The following is a 17878-nucleotide window of genomic DNA, read 5'->3' on the forward strand; positions in this document are numbered from 1 at the left end:
ATAAAGTAGTTCCAAGTTCTATCTCTATGGATTGTTTCGTATTTATGTAGCCCTAAGCAGAGACTGGCGCAAATCACTTTCATGGAAAGGGGTTGCCAAGCTTCCAAAAAACTACGAGTTTCCTGAAATCTCAGCACACATTTTTTCAACCAATCTTGATGACACTTTCCGGTAATGATCAGTACCCCAATCCCAGTTGGGTCACGAAATTTAGTTCTTCTAGGTTAAACCGTTCATTGGCAGTAACAGTTTTAATTTTTAGGTTTCACTCTGTTTTCCTCTATATGGATACATGTAGTTGGAACTCTAAATCAAAGACGGTTTGTGCTAGCTCTTTGAAACTTGACACAGTAAAGTAGTTCCAAGTTCTATCTCTATGGTATGTTTCCTATTGATGTAGCCCTAAGCAGAGACTGGTGCCAATCACTTTCATGGAAAGGGGTTGCCAAGCTTCCAAAAAAACTACGAGTTTCCTGAAATCTCAGCACACTTTTTTTCACCCAATCTTGATGACACTTTCAAGTAATGATCAGTACCCCGATCCCACTTGGCTCACCAAATTTCGTTCTTCTAGATGAAACCGTTCATTGGCAGTAACAGTTTTAATTTTTAGGTTTCACTCTGTTTTCTCCTATATGGATACATGTAGTTGGAACTCTAAATCAAACACGGTTTGTGCTAGCTCTTTGAAACTTGACACAATAAATAGTTCCAAGTTCTATCTCTATGGTTTGTTTCCTATTGATGTAGCCCTAAGCAGAGACTGGCGCAAATCACTTTCATGGAAAGGGGTTGCCAAGCTTCCAAAAAACTACGAGTTTCCTGAAATCTCAGCACACATTTTTTCAACCAATCTTGATGACACTTTCCGGTAATGATCAGTACCCCAATCCCAGTTGGGTCACGAAATTTAGTTCTTCTAGGTTAAACCGTTCATTGGCAGTAACAGTTTTAATTTTTAGGTTTCACTCTGTTTTCTCCTATATGGATACATGTAGTTGGAACTCTAAATCAAACACGGTTTGTGCTAGCTCTTTGAAACTTGACACAATAAATAGTTCCAAGTTCTAACTCTATGGTTTGTTTCCTATTGATGTAGCCCTAAGCAGAGACTGGCGCAAATCACTTTCATGGAAAGGGGTTGCCAAGCTTCCAAAAAACTACGAGTTTCCTGAAATCTCAGCACACATTTTTTCAACCAATCTTGATGACACTTTCCGGTAATGATCAGTACCCCAATCCCACTTGGCTCACCAAATTTCGTTCTTCTAGGTTAAACCGTTCATTGGCAGTAACAGTTTTAATTTTTAGGTTTCACTCTGTTTTCTCCTATATGTATACATGTAGTTGGAACTCTAAATCATAGACGGTTTGTGCTAGCTCTTTGAAACTTGACACAATAAATTGGTTCCAAGTTCTATCTCTATGGTTTTTTTCCTATTGATGTAGCCCTAAGAGGAGACTGGCACAAATCACTTTCATGGAAAGGGGTTGCCAAGTTTCTAAAAAACTACGAGTTTCCTGAAATCTCTGCACACTTTTTTTCACCCAATCTTGATTACACTTTCAAGTAATGATCAATACCCCAATCTCACTTGGCTCACCAAATTTCGTTCTTCTAGGTTAAACCGTTCGTTGGCATTAACAGTTTTAATTTTTAGGTTTCACTCTGTTTTCTCCTATATGGATACATGTATTTGGAACTCTAAATCAAACACGGTTTGTGCTAGCTCTTTGAAACTTGACACAGTAAAGTAGTTCCAAGTTCTATCTCTATGGTATGTTTCCTATTGATGTAGCCCTAAGCAGAGACTGGTGCCAATCACTTTCATGGAAAGGGGTTGCCAAGCTTCCAAAAAAACTACGAGTTTCCTGAAATCTCAGCACACTTTTTTTCACCCAATCTTGATGACACTTTCAAGTAATGATCAGTACCCCGATCCCACTTGGCTCACCAAATTTCGTTCTTCTAGATGAAACCGTTCATTGGCAGTAACAGTTTTAATTTTTAGGTTTCACTCTGTTTTCTCCTATATGGATACATGTAGTTGGAACTCTAAATCAAACACGGTTTGTGCTAGCTCTTTGAAACTTGACACAATAAATAGTTCCAAGTTCTATCTCTATGGTTTGTTTCCTATTGATGTAGCCCTAAGCAGAGACTGGCGCAAATCACTTTCATGGAAAGGGGTTGCCAAGCTTCCAAAAAACTACGAGTTTCCTGAAATCTCAGCACACATTTTTTCAACCAATCTTGATGACACTTTCCGGTAATGATCAGTACCCCAATCCCAGTTGGGTCACGAAATTTAGTTCTTCTAGGTTAAACCGTTCATTGGCAGTAACAGTTTTAATTTTTAGGTTTCACTCTGTTTTCTCCTATATGGATACATGTAGTTGGAACTCTAAATCAAACACGGTTTGTGCTAGCTCTTTGAAACTTGACACAATAAATAGTTCCAAGTTCTAACTCTATGGTTTGTTTCCTATTGATGTAGCCCTAAGCAGAGACTGGCGCAAATCACTTTCATGGAAAGGGGTTGCCAAGCTTCCAAAAAACTACGAGTTTCCTGAAATCTCAGCACACATTTTTTCAACCAATCTTGATGACACTTTCCGGTAATGATCAGTACCCCAATCCCACTTGGCTCACCAAATTTCGTTCTTCTAGGTTAAACCGTTCATTGGCAGTAACAGTTTTAATTTTTAGGTTTCACTCTGTTTTCTCCTATATGTATACATGTAGTTGGAACTCTAAATCATAGACGGTTTGTGCTAGCTCTTTGAAACTTGACACAATAAATTGGTTCCAAGTTCTATCTCTATGGTTTTTTTCCTATTGATGTAGCCCTAAGAGGAGACTGGCACAAATCACTTTCATGGAAAGGGGTTGCCAAGTTTCTAAAAAACTACGAGTTTCCTGAAATCTCTGCACACTTTTTTTCACCCAATCTTGATTACACTTTCAAGTAATGATCAATACCCCAATCTCACTTGGCTCACCAAATTTCGTTCTTCTAGGTTAAACCGTTCGTTGGCATTAACAGTTTTAATTTTTAGGTTTCACTCTGTTTTCTCCTATATGGATACATGTATTTGGAACTCTAAATCAAACACGGTTTGTGCTAGCTCTTTGAAACTTGACACAAGAAAGTAGTTCCAAGTTCTATCTCTATGGTTTGTTTCCTATTGATGTAGCCCTAAGCAGAGACTGGCGCAAATCACTTTCAAGGAAAGGGGTTGCCAAGCTTCCAAAAAACTACGAGTTTCCTGAAATCTCAGCACACATTTTTTCAACCAATCTTGATGACACTTTCCGGTAATGATCAGTACCCCAATCCCACTTGGCTCACCAAATTTCGTTCTTCTAGGTTAAACCGTTCATTGGCAGTAACAGTTTTAATTTTTAGGTTTCACTCTGTTTTCTCCTATATGGATACATGTAGTTGGAACTCTAAATCAAAGACGGTTTGTGCTAGCTCTTTGAAACTTGACACAGTAAAGTAGTTCCAAGTTCTATCTCTATGGTATGTTTCCTATTGATGTAGCCCTAAGCAGAGACTGGTGCCAATCACTTTCATGGAAAGGGGTTGCCAAGCTTCCAAAAAAACTACGAGTTTCCTGAAATCTCAGCACACTTTTTTTCACCCAATCTTGATGACACTTTCAAGTAATGATCAGTACCCCGATCCCACTTGGCTCACCAAATTTCGTTCTTCTAGATTAAACCGTTCATTGGCAGTAACAGTTTTAATTTTTAGGTTTCACTCTGTTTTCTCCTACATGGATACATGTAGTTGGAACTCTAAATCAAACACGGTTTGTGCTAGCTCTTTGAAACTTGACACAATAAAGTAGTGCCAAGTTCTATCTCTATGCTTTCTTTCCTATTGATATAGCCCTAAGCAGAGACTGGCGCAAATCAGTTTCATGGAAAGGGGTTGCCAAGCATCCAAAAAACTACGAGTTTCCTGAAATCTCAGCACACATTTTTTCAACCCATCTTGATGACACTTTCCAGTAATGATCAGTACACCAATCCCACTTGGCTCACCAAATTTCGTTCTTCTATGTTAAACCGTTCATTGGCAGTAACAGTTTTAATTTTTAGGTTTCACTCTGTTTTCTCCTATATGTATACATGTAGTTGGAACTCAAAATCATAGACGGTTTGTGCTAGCTCTTTGAAACTTGACACAATAAATTAGTTCCAAGTTCTATCTCTATGGTTTTTTTCCTATTGATGTAGCCCTAAGCAGAGACTGGCACAAATCACTTTCATGGAAAGGGGTTGCCAAGCTTCCAAAAAACTACGAGTTTCCTGAAATCTCAGCACACTTTTTTTCACCCAATCTTGATGACACTTTCAAGTAATGATCAATACCCCAATCCCACATGGCTCACCAAATTTCGTTCTTCTAGGTTAAACCGTTCGTTGGCATTAACAGTTTTAATTTTTAGGTTTCACTTTGTTTTCTCCTATATGGATACATGTATTTGGAACTCTAAATCAAACAAGGTTTGTGCTAGCTCTTTGAAACTTGACACAATAAAGTAGTTCCAAGTTCTCTCTCCATGGTTTGTTTCCTATTGATGTAGCCCTAAGCAGAGACTGGCGCAAATCACTTTAAAGGAAAGGGGTTGCCAAGCTTCCAAAAAACTACGAGTTTCCTGAAATCTCAGCACACATTTTTTCAACCAATCTTGATGACACTTTCCGGTAATGATCAGTACCCCAATCCCACTTGGCTCACCAAATTTCGTTCTTCTAGGTTAAACCGTTCATTGGCAGTAACAGTTTTAATTTTTAGGATTCACTCTGTTTTCCTCTATGTGGATACATGTAGTTGGAATTCTAAATCAAAGACGGTTTGTACTAGCTCTTTGAAACTTGACACAGTAAAGTAGTTCCAAGTTCTATCTTTGTGGTTTCTTTCCTATTGATGTAGCCCTAAGCAGAGACTGGCGCCAATCACTTTCATGGAAAGGGGTTGCCAAGCTTCCAATAACTACGAGTTTCCTGAAATCTCAGCACACATTTTTTCACCCAATCTTGATGACACTTTCCGGTAATGATCAGTACCCCAATCCCAGTTGGGTCACGAAATTTCGCTCTTCTAGGTTAAACCGTTCGTTGGCATTAACAGTTTTAATTTTTAGGTTTCACTCTGTTTTCTCCTATATGGATACATGTATTTGGAACTGTAAATCAAACACGGTTTGTGCTAGCTCTTTGAAACTTGACACAAGAAAGTAGTTCCAAGTTCTATCTCTATGGTTTGTTTCCTATTGATGTAGCCCTAAGCAGAGACTGGCGCAAATCACTTTCATGGAAAGGGGTTGCCAAGCTTCCAAAAAACTACGAGTTTCCTGAAATCTCAGCACACATTTTTTCAACCAATCTGATGACACTTTCCGGTAATGATCAGTACCCCAATCCCACTTGGCTCACCAAATTTCGTTCTTCTAGGTTAAACCGTTCATTGGCAGTAACAGTTTTAATTTTTAGGATTCACTCTGTTTTCCTCTATGTGGATACATGTAGTTGGAATTCTAAATCAAAGACGGTTTGTGCTAGCTCTTTGAAACTTGACACAGTAAAGTAGTTCCAAGTTCTATCTTTGTGGTTTCTTTCCTATTGATGTAGCCCTAAGCAGAGACTGGCGCCAATCACTTTCATGGAAAGGGGTTGCCAAGCTTCCAATAACTACGAGTTTCCTGAAATGTCAGCACACATTTTTTCATCCAATCTTGATGACACTTTCAGGTAATGATCAGTACCCCAATCCCACTTGGCTCACCAAATTTCATTCTTCTAGGTTAAACCGTTCGTTGGCAGTAACAGTTTTAATTTTTAGGTTTCACTCTGTTTTCTCCTATATGTATACATGTAGTTGGAACTCTAAATCATAGACGGTTTGTGCTAGCTCTTTGAAACTTGACGCAATAAATTAGTTCCAAGTTCTATCTCTATGTTTTTTTTCCTATTGATGTAGCCCTAAGCAGAGACTGGCGCCAATCACTTTCATGGAAAGGGGTTGCCAAGCTTCCAATAACTACGAGTTTCCTGAAATCTCAGCACACATTTTTTCACCCAATCTTGATGACACTTTCAGGTAATGATAAGTACCCCAATCCCACTTGTCTCACCAAATTTCATTCTTCTAGGTTAAACCGTTCGTTGGCAGTAAGAGTTTTAATTTTTAGGTTTCACTCTGTTTTCTCCTATATGGATACATGTAGTTGGAACTCTAAATCAAACACGGTTTGTGCTAGCTCTTTGAAACTTGACACAATAAAGTAGTTCCAAGTTCTATCTCTATGGATTGTTTCGTATTTATGTAGCCCTAAGCAGAGACTGGCGCAAATCACTTTCATGGAAAGGGGTTGCCAAGCTTCCAAAAAACTACGAGTTTCCTGAAATCTCAGCACACATTTTTTCAACCAATCTTGATGACACTTTCCGGTAATGATCAGTACCCCAATCCCAGTTGGGTCACGAAATTTAGTTCTTCTAGGTTAAACCGTTCATTGGCAGTAACAGTTTTAATTTTTAGGTTTCACTCTGTTTTCCTCTATATGGATACATGTAGTTGGAACTCTAAATCAAAGACGGTTTGTGCTAGCTCTTTGAAACTTGACACAGTAAAGTAGTTCCAAGTTCTATCTCTATGGTATGTTTCCTATTGATGTAGCCCTAAGCAGAGACTGGTGCCAATCACTTTCATGGAAAGGGGTTGCCAAGCTTCCAAAAAAACTACGAGTTTCCTGAAATCTCAGCACAGTTTTTTTCACCCAATCTTGATGACACTTTCAAGTAATGATCAGTACCCCGATCCCACTTGGCTCACCAAATTTCGTTCTTCTAGATTAAACCGTTCATTGGCAGTAACAGTTTTAATTTTTAGGTTTCACTCTGTTTTCTCCTATATGGATACATGTAGTTGGAACTCTAAATCAAACACGGTTTGTGCTAGCTCTTTGAAACTTGACACAATAAATAGTTCCAAGTTCTATCTCTATGGTTTGTTTCCTATTGATGTAGCCCTAAGCAGAGACTGGCGAAAATCACTTTCATGGAAAGGGGTTGCCAAGCTTCCAAAAAACTACGAGTTTCCTGAAATCTCAGCACACATTTTTTCAACCAATCTTGATGACACTTTCCGGTAATGATCAGTACCCCAATCCCAGTTGGGTCACGAAATTTAGTTCTTCTAGGTTAAACCGTTCATTGGCAGTAACAGTTTTAATTTTTAGGTTTCACTCTGTTTTCCTCTATATGGATACATGTAGTTGGAACTCTAAATCAAAGACGGTTTTTGCTAGCTCTTTGAAACTTGACACAGTAAAGTAGTTCCAAGTTCTATCTCTATGGTATGTTTCCTATTGATGTAGCCCTAAGCAGAGACTGGTGCCAATCACTTTCATGGAAAGGGGTTGCCAAGCTTCCAAAAAAACTACGAGTTTCCTGAAATCTCAGCACACTTTTTTTCACCCAATCTTGATGACACTTTCAAGTAATGATCAGTACCCCAATCCCACTTGGCTCACCAAATTTCGTTCTTCTAGATTAAACCGTTCATTGGCAGTAACAGTTTTAATTTTTAGGTTTCACTCTGTTTTCTCCTATATGGATACATGTAGTTGGAACTCTAAATCAAACACGGTTTGTGCTAGCTCTTTGAAACTTGACACAATAAATAGTTCCAAGTTCTATCTCTATGGTTTGTTTCCTATTGATGTAGCCCTAAGCAGAGACTGGCGCAAATCACTTTCATGGAAAGGGGTTGCCAAGCTTCCAAAAAACTACGAGTTTCCTGAAATCTCAGCACACATTTTTTCAACCAATCTTGATGACACTTTCCGGTAATGATCAGTACCCCAATCCCACTTGGCTCACCAAATTTCGTTCTTCTAGGTTAAACCGTTCATTGGCAGTAACAGTTTTAATTTTTAGGTTTCACTCTGTTTTCTCCTATATGTATACATGTAGTTGGAACTCTAAATCATAGACGGTTTGTGCTAGCTCTTTGAAACTTGACACAATAAATTGGTTCCAAGTTCTATCTCTATGGTTTTTTTCGTATTGATGTAGCCCTAAGCAGAGACTGGCACAAATCACTTTCATGGAAAGGGGTTGCCAAGTTTCTAAAAAACTACGAGTTTCCTGAAATCTCTGCACACTTTTTTTCACCCAATCTTGATTACACTTTCAAGTAATGATCAATACCCCAATCTCACTTGGCTCACCAAATTTCGTTCTTCTAGGTTAAACCGTTCGTTGGCATTAACAGTTTTAATTTTTAGGTTTCACTCTGTTTTCTCCTATATGGATACATGTATTTGGAACTCTAAATCAAACACGGTTTGTGCTAGCTCTTTGAAACTTGACACAAGAAAGTAGTTCCAAGTTCTATCTCTATGGTTTGTTTCCTATTGATGTAGCCCTAAGCAGAGACTGGCGCAACCACTTTCAAGGAAAGGGGTTGCCAAGCTTCCAAAAAACTACGAGTTTCCTGAAATCTCAGCACACATTTTTTCAACCAATCTTGATGACACTTTCGGGTAATGATCAGTACCCCAATCCCACTTGGCTCACCAAATTTCGTTCTTCTAGGTTAAACCGTTCATTGGCAGTAACAGTTTTAATTTTTAGTTTTCACTCTGTTTTCCTCTATATGGATACATGTAGTTGGAACTCTAAATCAAACACGGTTTGTGCTAGCTCTTGGAAACTTGACACAAGAAAGTAGTTCCCAGTTCTATCTCTATGGTTTGTTTCCTATTGATGTAGCCCTAAGCAGAGACTGGAGCAAATCACTTTCATGGAAAGGGGTTGCCAAGCTTCCAAAAAACTACGAGTTTCCTGAAATCTCAGCACACATTTTTTCAACCAATCTTGATGACACTTTCCGGTAATGATCAGTACCCCAATCCCACTTGGCTCACCAAATTTCGTTCTTCTAGTTTAAACCGTTCATTGGCAGTAACAGTTTTAATTTTTAGGTTTCACTCTGTTTTCTCCTATATGTATACATGTAGTTGGAACTCTAAATCATAGACGGTTTGTGCTAGCTCTTTGAAACTTGACACAATAAATTAGTTCCAAGATCTATCTCTATGGTTTTTTTCCTATTGATGTAGCCCTAAGCAGAGACTGGCACAAATCACTTTCATGGAAAGGGGTTGCCAAGCTTCCAAAAAACTACGAGTTTCCTGAAATCTCAGCACACTTTTTTTCACCCAATCTTGATGACACTTTCAAGTAATGATCAATACCCCAATCCAACTTGGCTCACCAAATTTCGTTCTTCTAGGTTAAACCGTTCGTTGGCATTAACAGTTTTAATTTTTAGGTTTCACTCTGTTTTCTCCTATATGGATACATGTATTTGGAACTCTAAATCAAACAAGGTTTGTGCTAGCTCTTTGAAACTTGACACAATAAAGTAGTTCCAAGTTCTCTCTCCATGGTTTGTTTCCTATTGATGTAGCCCTAAGCAGAGACTGGCGCAAATCACTTTAAAGGAAAGGGGTTGCCAAGCTTCCAAAAAACTACGAGTTTCCTGAAATCTCAGCACACATTTTTTCAACCAATCTTGATGACACTTTCCGGTAATGATCAGTACCCCAATCCCACTTGGCTCACCAAATTTCGTTCTTCTAGGTTAAACCGTTCATTGGCAGTAACAGTTTTAATTTTTAGGATTCACTCTGTTTTCCTCTATGTGGATACATGTAGTTGGAATTCTAAATCAAAGACGGTTTGTGTTAGCTCTTTGAAACTTGACACAGTAAAGTAGTTCCAAGTTCTATCTTTGTGGTTTCTTTCCTATTGATGTAGCCCTAAGCAGAGACTGGCGCCAATCACTTTCATGGAAAGGGGTTGCCAAGCTTCCAATAACTACGAGTTTCCTGAAATCTCAGCACACATTTTTTCACCCAATCTTGATGACACTTTCAGGTAATGATCAGTACCCCAATCCCACTTGGCTCACCAAATTTCATTCTTCTAGGTTAAACCGTTCGTTGGCAGTAACAGTTTTAATTTTTAGGTTTCACTCTGTTTTCTCCTATATGTATACATGTAGTTGGAACTCTAAATCATAGACGGTTTGTGCTAGCTCTTTGAAACTTGACGCAATAAATTAGTTCCAAGTTCTATCTCTATGTTTTTTTTCCTATTGATGTAGCCCTAAGCAGAGACTGGCGCCAATCACTTTCATGGAAAGGGGTTGCCAAGCTTCCAATAACTACGAGTTTCCTGAAATCTCAGCACACATTTTTTCACCCAATCTTGATGACACTTTCAGGTAATGATCAGTACCCCAATCCCACTTGTCTCACCAAATTTCATTCTTCTAGGTTAAACCGTTCGTTGGCAGTAAGAGTTTTAATTTTTAGGTTTCACTCTGTTTTCTCCTATATGGATACATGTAGTTGGAACTCTAAATCAAACACGGTTTGTGCTAGCTCTTTGAAACTTGACACAATAAAGTAGTTCCAAGTTCTATCTCTATGGTTTGTTTCGTATTTATGTAGCCCTAAGCAGAGACTGGCGCAAATCACTTTCATGGAAAGGGGTTGCCAAGCTTCCAAAAAACTACGAGTTTCCTGAAATCTCAGCACACATTTTTTCAACCAAACTTGATGACACTTTCCGGTAATGATCAGTACCCCAATCCCAGTTGGGTCACGAAATTTAGTTCTTCTAGGTTAAACCGTTCATTGGCAGTAACAGTTTTAATTTTTAGGTTTCACTCTGTTTTCCTCTATATGGATACATGTAGTTGGAACTCTAAATCAAAGACGGTTTGTGCTAGCTCTTTGAAACTTGACACAAGAAAGTAGTTCCAAGTTCTATCTCTATGGTTTGTTTCCTATTGATGTAGCCCTAAGCAGAGACTGGCGCAAATCACTTTCATGGAAAGGGGTTGCCAAGCTTCCAAAAAACTACGAGTTTCCTGAAATCTCAGCACACATTTTTTCAACCAATCTTGATGACACTTTCCGGTAATGATCAGTACCCCAATCCCACTTGGCTCACCAAATTTCGTTCTTCTAGGTTAAACCGTTCATTGGCAGTAACAGTTTTAATTTTTAGGTTTCACTCTGTTTTCTCCTATATGTATACATGTAGTTGGAACTCTAAATCATAGACGGTTTGTGCTAGCTCTTTGAAACTTGACACAATAAATTAGTTCCACGTTCTATCTCTATGGTTTTTTTCCTATTGATGTAGCCCTAAGCAGAGACTGGCACAAATCACTTTCATGGAAAGGGGTTGCCAAGCTTCCAAAAAACTACGAGTTTCCTGAAATCTCAGCACACTTTTTTTCACCCAATCTTGATGACACTTTCAAGTAATGATCAATACCCCAATCCCACATGGCTCACCAAATTTCGTTCTTCTAGGTTAAACCGTTCGTTGGCATTAACAGTTTTAATTTTTAGGTTTCACTCTGTTTTCTCCTATATGGATACATGTATTTGGAACTCTAAATCAAACAAGGTTTGTGCTAGCTCTTTGAAACTTGACACAATAAAGTAGTTCCAAGTTCTCTCTCCATGGTTTGTTTCCTATTGATGTAGCCCTAAGCAGAGACTGGCGCAAATCACTTTAAAGGAAAGGGGTTGCCAAGCTTCCAAAAAACTACGAGTTTCCTGAAATCTCAGCACACATTTTTTCAACCAATCTTGATGACACTTTCCGGTAATGATCAGTACCCCAATCCCAGTTGGGTCACGAAATTTCGTTCTTCTAGGTTAAACCGTTCGTTGGCATTAACAGTTTTAATTTTTAGGTTTCACTCTGTTTTCTCCTATATGGATACATGTATTTGGAACTCTAAATCAAACACGGTTTGTGCTAGCTCTTTGAAACTTGACACAAGAAAGTAGTTCCAAGTTCTATCTCTATGGTTTGTTTCCTATTGATGTAGCCCTAAGCAGAGACTGGCGCAAATCACTTTCATGGAAAGGGGTTGCCAAGCTTCCAAAAAACTACGAGTTTCCTGAAATCTCAGCACACATTTTTTCAACCAATCTTGATGACACTTTCCGGTAATGATCAGTACCCCAATCCCACTTGGCTCACCAAATTTCGTTCTTCTAGGTTAAACCGTTCATTGGCAGTAACAGTTTTAATTTTTAGGTTTCACTCTGTTTTCTCCTATATGTATACATGTAGTTGGAACTCTAAATCATAGACGGTTTGTGCTAGCTCTTTGAAACTTGACACAATAAATTAGTTCCAAGATCTATCTCTATGGTTTTTTTCCTATTGATGTAGCCCTAAGCAGAGACTGGCACAAATCACTTTCATGGAAAGGTTTTGCCAAGCTTCCAAAAAACTACGAGTTTCCTGAAATCTCAGCACACTTTTTTTCACCCAATCTTGATGACACTTTCAAGTAATGATCAATACCCCAATCCCACATGGCTCACCAAATTTCGTTCTTCTAGGTTAAACCGTTCGTTGGCATTAACAGTTTTAATTTTTAGGTTTCACTCTGTTTTCTCCTATATGGATACATGTATTTGGAACTCTAAATCAAACAAGGTTTGTGCTAGCTCTTTGAATCTTGACACAATAAAGTAGTTCCAAGTTCTCTCTCCATGGTTTGTTTCCTATTGATGTAGCCCTAAGCAGAGACTGGCGCAAATCACTTTAAAGGAAAGGGGTTGCCAAGCTTCGAAAAAACTACGAGTTTCCTGAAATCTCAGCACACATTTTTTCAACCAATCTTGATGACACTTTCCGGTAATGATCAGTACCCCAATCCCAGTTGGGTCACGAAATTTAGTTCTTCTAGGTTAAACCGTTCATTGGCAGTAACAGTTTTAATTTTTAGGTTTCACTCTGTTTTCCTCTATATGGATACATGTAGTTGGAACTCTAAATCAAAGACGGTTTGTGCTAGCTCTTTGAAACTTGACACAGTAAAGTAGTTCCAAGTTCTATCTCTATGGTATGTTTCCTATTGATGTAGCCCTAAGCAGAGACTGGTGCCAATCACTTTCATGGAAAGGGGTTGCCAAGCTTCCAAAAAAACTACGAGTTTCCTGAAATCTCAGCACAGTTTTTTTCACCCAATCTTGATGACACTTTCAAGTAATGATCAGTACCCCGATCCCACTTGGCTCACCAAATTTCGTTCTTCTAGATTAAACCGTTCATTGGCAGTAACAGTTTTAATTTTTAGGTTTCACTCTGTTTTCTCCTATATGGATACATGTAGTTGGAACTCTAAATCAAACACGGTTTGTGCTAGCTCTTTGAAACTTGACACAATAAATAGTTCCAAGTTCTATCTCTATGGTTTGTTTCCTATTGATGTAGCCCTAAGCAGAGACTGGCGAAAATCACTTTCATGGAAAGGGGTTGCCAAGCTTCCAAAAAACTACGAGTTTCCTGAAATCTCAGCACACATTTTTTCAACCAATCTTGATGACACTTTCCGGTAATGATCAGTACCCCAATCCCAGTTGGGTCACGAAATTTAGTTCTTCTAGGTTAAACCGTTCATTGGCAGTAACAGTTTTAATTTTTAGGTTTCACTCTGTTTTCCTCTATATGGATACATGTAGTTGGAACTCTAAATCAAAGACGGTTTTTGCTAGCTCTTTGAAACTTGACACAGTAAAGTAGTTCCAAGTTCTATCTCTATGGTATGTTTCCTATTGATGTAGCCCTAAGCAGAGACTGGTGCCAATCACTTTCATGGAAAGGGGTTGCCAAGCTTCCAAAAAAACTACGAGTTTCCTGAAATCTCAGGACACTTTTTTTCACCCAATCTTGATGACACTTTCAAGTAATGATCAGTACCCCAATCCCACTTGGCTCACCAAATTTCGTTCTTCTAGATTAAACCGTTCATTGGCAGTAACAGTTTTAATTTTTAGGTTTCACTCTGTTTTCTCCTATATGGATACATGTAGTTGGAACTCTAAATCAAACACGGTTTGTGCTAGCTCTTTGAAACTTGACACAATAAATAGTTCCAAGTTCTATCTCTATGGTTTGTTTCCTATTGATGTAGCCCTAAGCAGAGACTGGCGCAAATCACTTTCATGGAAAGGGGTTGCCAAGCTTCCAAAAAACTACGAGTTTCCTGAAATCTCAGCACACATTTTTTCAACCAATCTTGATGACACTTTCCGGTAATGATCAGTACCCCAATCCCACTTGGCTCACCAAATTTCGTTCTTCTAGGTTAAACCGTTCATTGGCAGTAACAGTTTTAATTTTTAGGTTTCACTCTGTTTTCTCCTATATGTATACATGTAGTTGGAACTCTAAATCATAGACGGTTTGTGCTAGCTCTTTGAAACTTGACACAATAAATTGGTTCCAAGTTCTATCTCTATGGTTTTTTTCGTATTGATGTAGCCCTAAGCAGAGACTGGCACAAATCACTTTCATGGAAAGGGGTTGCCAAGTTTCTAAAAAACTACGAGTTTCCTGAAATCTCTGCACACTTTTTTTCACCCAATCTTGATTACACTTTCAAGTAATGATCAATACCCCAATCTCACTTGGCTCACCAAATTTCGTTCTTCTAGGTTAAACCGTTCGTTGGCATTAACAGTTTTAATTTTTAGGTTTCACTCTGTTTTCTCCTATATGGATACATGTATTTGGAACTCTAAATCAAACACGGTTTGTGCTAGCTCTTTGAAACTTGACACAAGAAAGTAGTTCCAAGTTCTATCTCTATGGTTTGTTTCCTATTGATGTAGCCCTAAGCAGAGACTGGCGCAACCACTTTCAAGGAAAGGGGTTGCCAAGCTTCCAAAAAACTACGAGTTTCCTGAAATCTCAGCACACATTTTTTCAACCAATCTTGATGACACTTTCGGGTAATGATCAGTACCCCAATCCCACTTGGCTCACCAAATTTCGTTCTTCTAGGTTAAACCGTTCATTGGCAGTAACAGTTTTAATTTTTAGTTTTCACTCTGTTTTCCTCTATATGGATACATGTAGTTGGAACTCTAAATCAAACACGGTTTGTGCTAGCTCTTTGAAACTTGACACAAGAAAGTAGTTCCCAGTTCTATCTCTATGGTTTGTTTCCTATTGATGTAGCCCTAAGCAGAGACTGGAGCAAATCACTTTCATGGAAAGGGGTTGCCAAGCTTCCAAAAAACTACGAGTTTCCTGAAATCTCAGCACACATTTTTTCAACCAATCTTGATGACACTTTCCGGTAATGATCAGTACCCCAATCCCACTTGGCTCACCAAATTTCGTTCTTCTAGTTTAAACCGTTCATTGGCAGTAACAGTTTTAATTTTTAGGTTTCACTCTGTTTTCTCCTATATGTATACATGTAGTTGGAACTCTAAATCATAGACGGTTTGTGCTAGCTCTTTGAAACTTGACACAATAAATTAGTTCCAAGATCTATCTCTATGGTTTTTTTCCTATTGATGTAGCCCTAAGCAGAGACTGGCACAAATCACTTTCATGGAAAGGGGTTGCCAAGCTTCCAAAAAACTACGAGTTTCCTGAAATCTCAGCACACTTTTTTTCACCCAATCTTGATGACACTTTCAAGTAATGATCAATACCCCAATCCAACTTGGCTCACCAAATTTCGTTCTTCTAGGTTAAACCGTTCGTTGGCATTAACAGTTTTAATTTTTAGGTTTCACTCTGTTTTCTCCTATATGGATACATGTATTTGGAACTCTAAATCAAACAAGGTTTGTGCTAGCTCTTTGAAACTTGACACAATAAAGTAGTTCCAAGTTATCTCTCCATGGTTTGTTTCCTATTGATGTAGCCCTAAGCAGAGACTGGCGCAAATCACTTTAAAGGAAAGGGGTTGCCAAGCTTCCAAAAAACTACGAGTTTCCTGAAATCTCAGCACACATTTTTTCAACCAATCTTGATGACACTTTCCGGTAATGATCAGTACCCCAATCCCACTTGGCTCACCAAATTTCGTTCTTCTAGGTTAAACCGTTCATTGGCAGTAACAGTTTTAATTTTTAGGATTCACTCTGTTTTCCTCTATGTGGATACATGTAGTTGGAATTCTAAATCAAAGACGGTTTGTGCTAGCTCTTTGAAACTTGACACAGTAAAGTAGTTCCAAGTTCTATCTTTGTGGTTTCTTTCCTATTGATGTAGCCCTAAGCAGAGACTGGCGCCAATCACTTTCATGGAAAGGGGTTGCCAAGCTTCCAATAACTACGAGTTTCCTGAAATCTCAGCACACATTTTTTCACCCAATCTTGATGACACTTTCAGGTAATGATCAGTACCCCAATCCCACTTGGCTCACCAAATTTCATTCTTCTAGGTTAAACCGTTCGTTGGCAGTAACAGTTTTAATTTTTAGGTTTCACTCTGTTTTCTCCTATATGTATACATGTAGTTGGAACTCTAAATCATAGACGGTTTGTGCTAGCTCTTTGAAACTTGACGCAATAAATTAGTTCCAAGTTCTATCTCTATGTTTTTTTTCCTATTGATGTAGCCCTAAGCAGAGACTGGCGCCAATCACTTTCATGGAAAGGGGTTGCCAAGCTTCCAATAACTACGAGTTTCCTGAAATCTCAGCACACATTTTTTCACCCAATCTTGATGACACTTTCAGGTAATGATCAGTACCCCAATCCCACTTGTCTCACCAAATTTCATTCTTCTAGGTTAAACCGTTCGTTGGCAGTAAGAGTTTTAATTTTTAGGTTTCACTCTGTTTTCTCCTATATGGATACATGTAGTTGGAACTCTAAATCAAACACGGTTTGTGATAGCTCTTTCAAACTTGACACAATAAAGTAGTTCCAAGTTCTATCTCTATGGATTGTTTCGTATTTATGTAGCCCTAAGCAGAGACTGGCGCAAATCACTTTCATGGAAAGGGGTTGCCAAGCTTCCCAAAAACTACGAGTTTCCTGAAATCTCAGCACACATTTTTTCAACCAATCTTGATGACACTTTCCGGTAATGATCAGTACCCCAATCACAGTTGGGTCACGAAATTTCGTTCTTCTAGGTTAAACCGTTCGTTGGCATTAACAGTTTTAATTTTTAGGTTTCACTCTGTTTTCTCCTATATGGATACATGTATTTGGAACTCTAAATCAACACGGTTTGTGCTAGCTCTTTGAAACTTGACACAAGAAAGTAGTTCCAAGTTCTATCTCTATGGTTTGTTTCCTATTGATGTAGCCCTAAGCAGAGACTGGCGCAAATCACTTTCATGGAAAGGGGTTGCCAAGCTTCCAAAAAACTACGAGTTTCCTGAAATCTCAGCACACATTTTTTCAACCAATCTTGATGACACTTTCCGGTAATGATCAGTACCCCAATCCCACTTGGCTAACCAAATTTCGTTCTTCTAGGTTAAACCGTTCATTGGCAGTAACAGTTTTAATTTTTAGGTTTCACTCTGTTTTCTCCTATATGTATACATGTAGTTGGAACTCTAAATCATAGACGGTTTGTGCTAGCTCTTTGAAACTTGACACAGTAAAGTAGTTCCAAGTTCTATCTTTGTGGTTTCTTTCCTATTGATGTAGCCCTAAGCAGAGACTGGCGCCAATCACTTTCATGGAAAGGGGTTGCCAAGCTTCCAATAACTACGAGTTTCCTGAAATATCAGCACACATTTTTTCACCCAATCTTGATGACACTTTCAGGTAATGATCAGTACCCCAATCCCACTTGTCTCACCAAATTTCATTCTTCTAGGTTAAACCGTTCGTTGGCAGTAACAGTTTTAATTTTTAGGTTTCACTCTGTTTTCTCCTATATGTATACATGTAGTTGGAACTCTAAATCATAGACGGTTTGTGCTAGCTCTTTGAAACTTGACGCAATAAATTAGTTCCAAGTTCTATCTCTATGTTTTTTTTCCTA

This window comes from Spermophilus citellus (assembly GCF_964194105.1).
Source record: "Spermophilus citellus genome assembly, chromosome: 8".
Taxonomy (NCBI): Eukaryota; Metazoa; Chordata; class Mammalia; order Rodentia; family Sciuridae; genus Spermophilus; species Spermophilus citellus.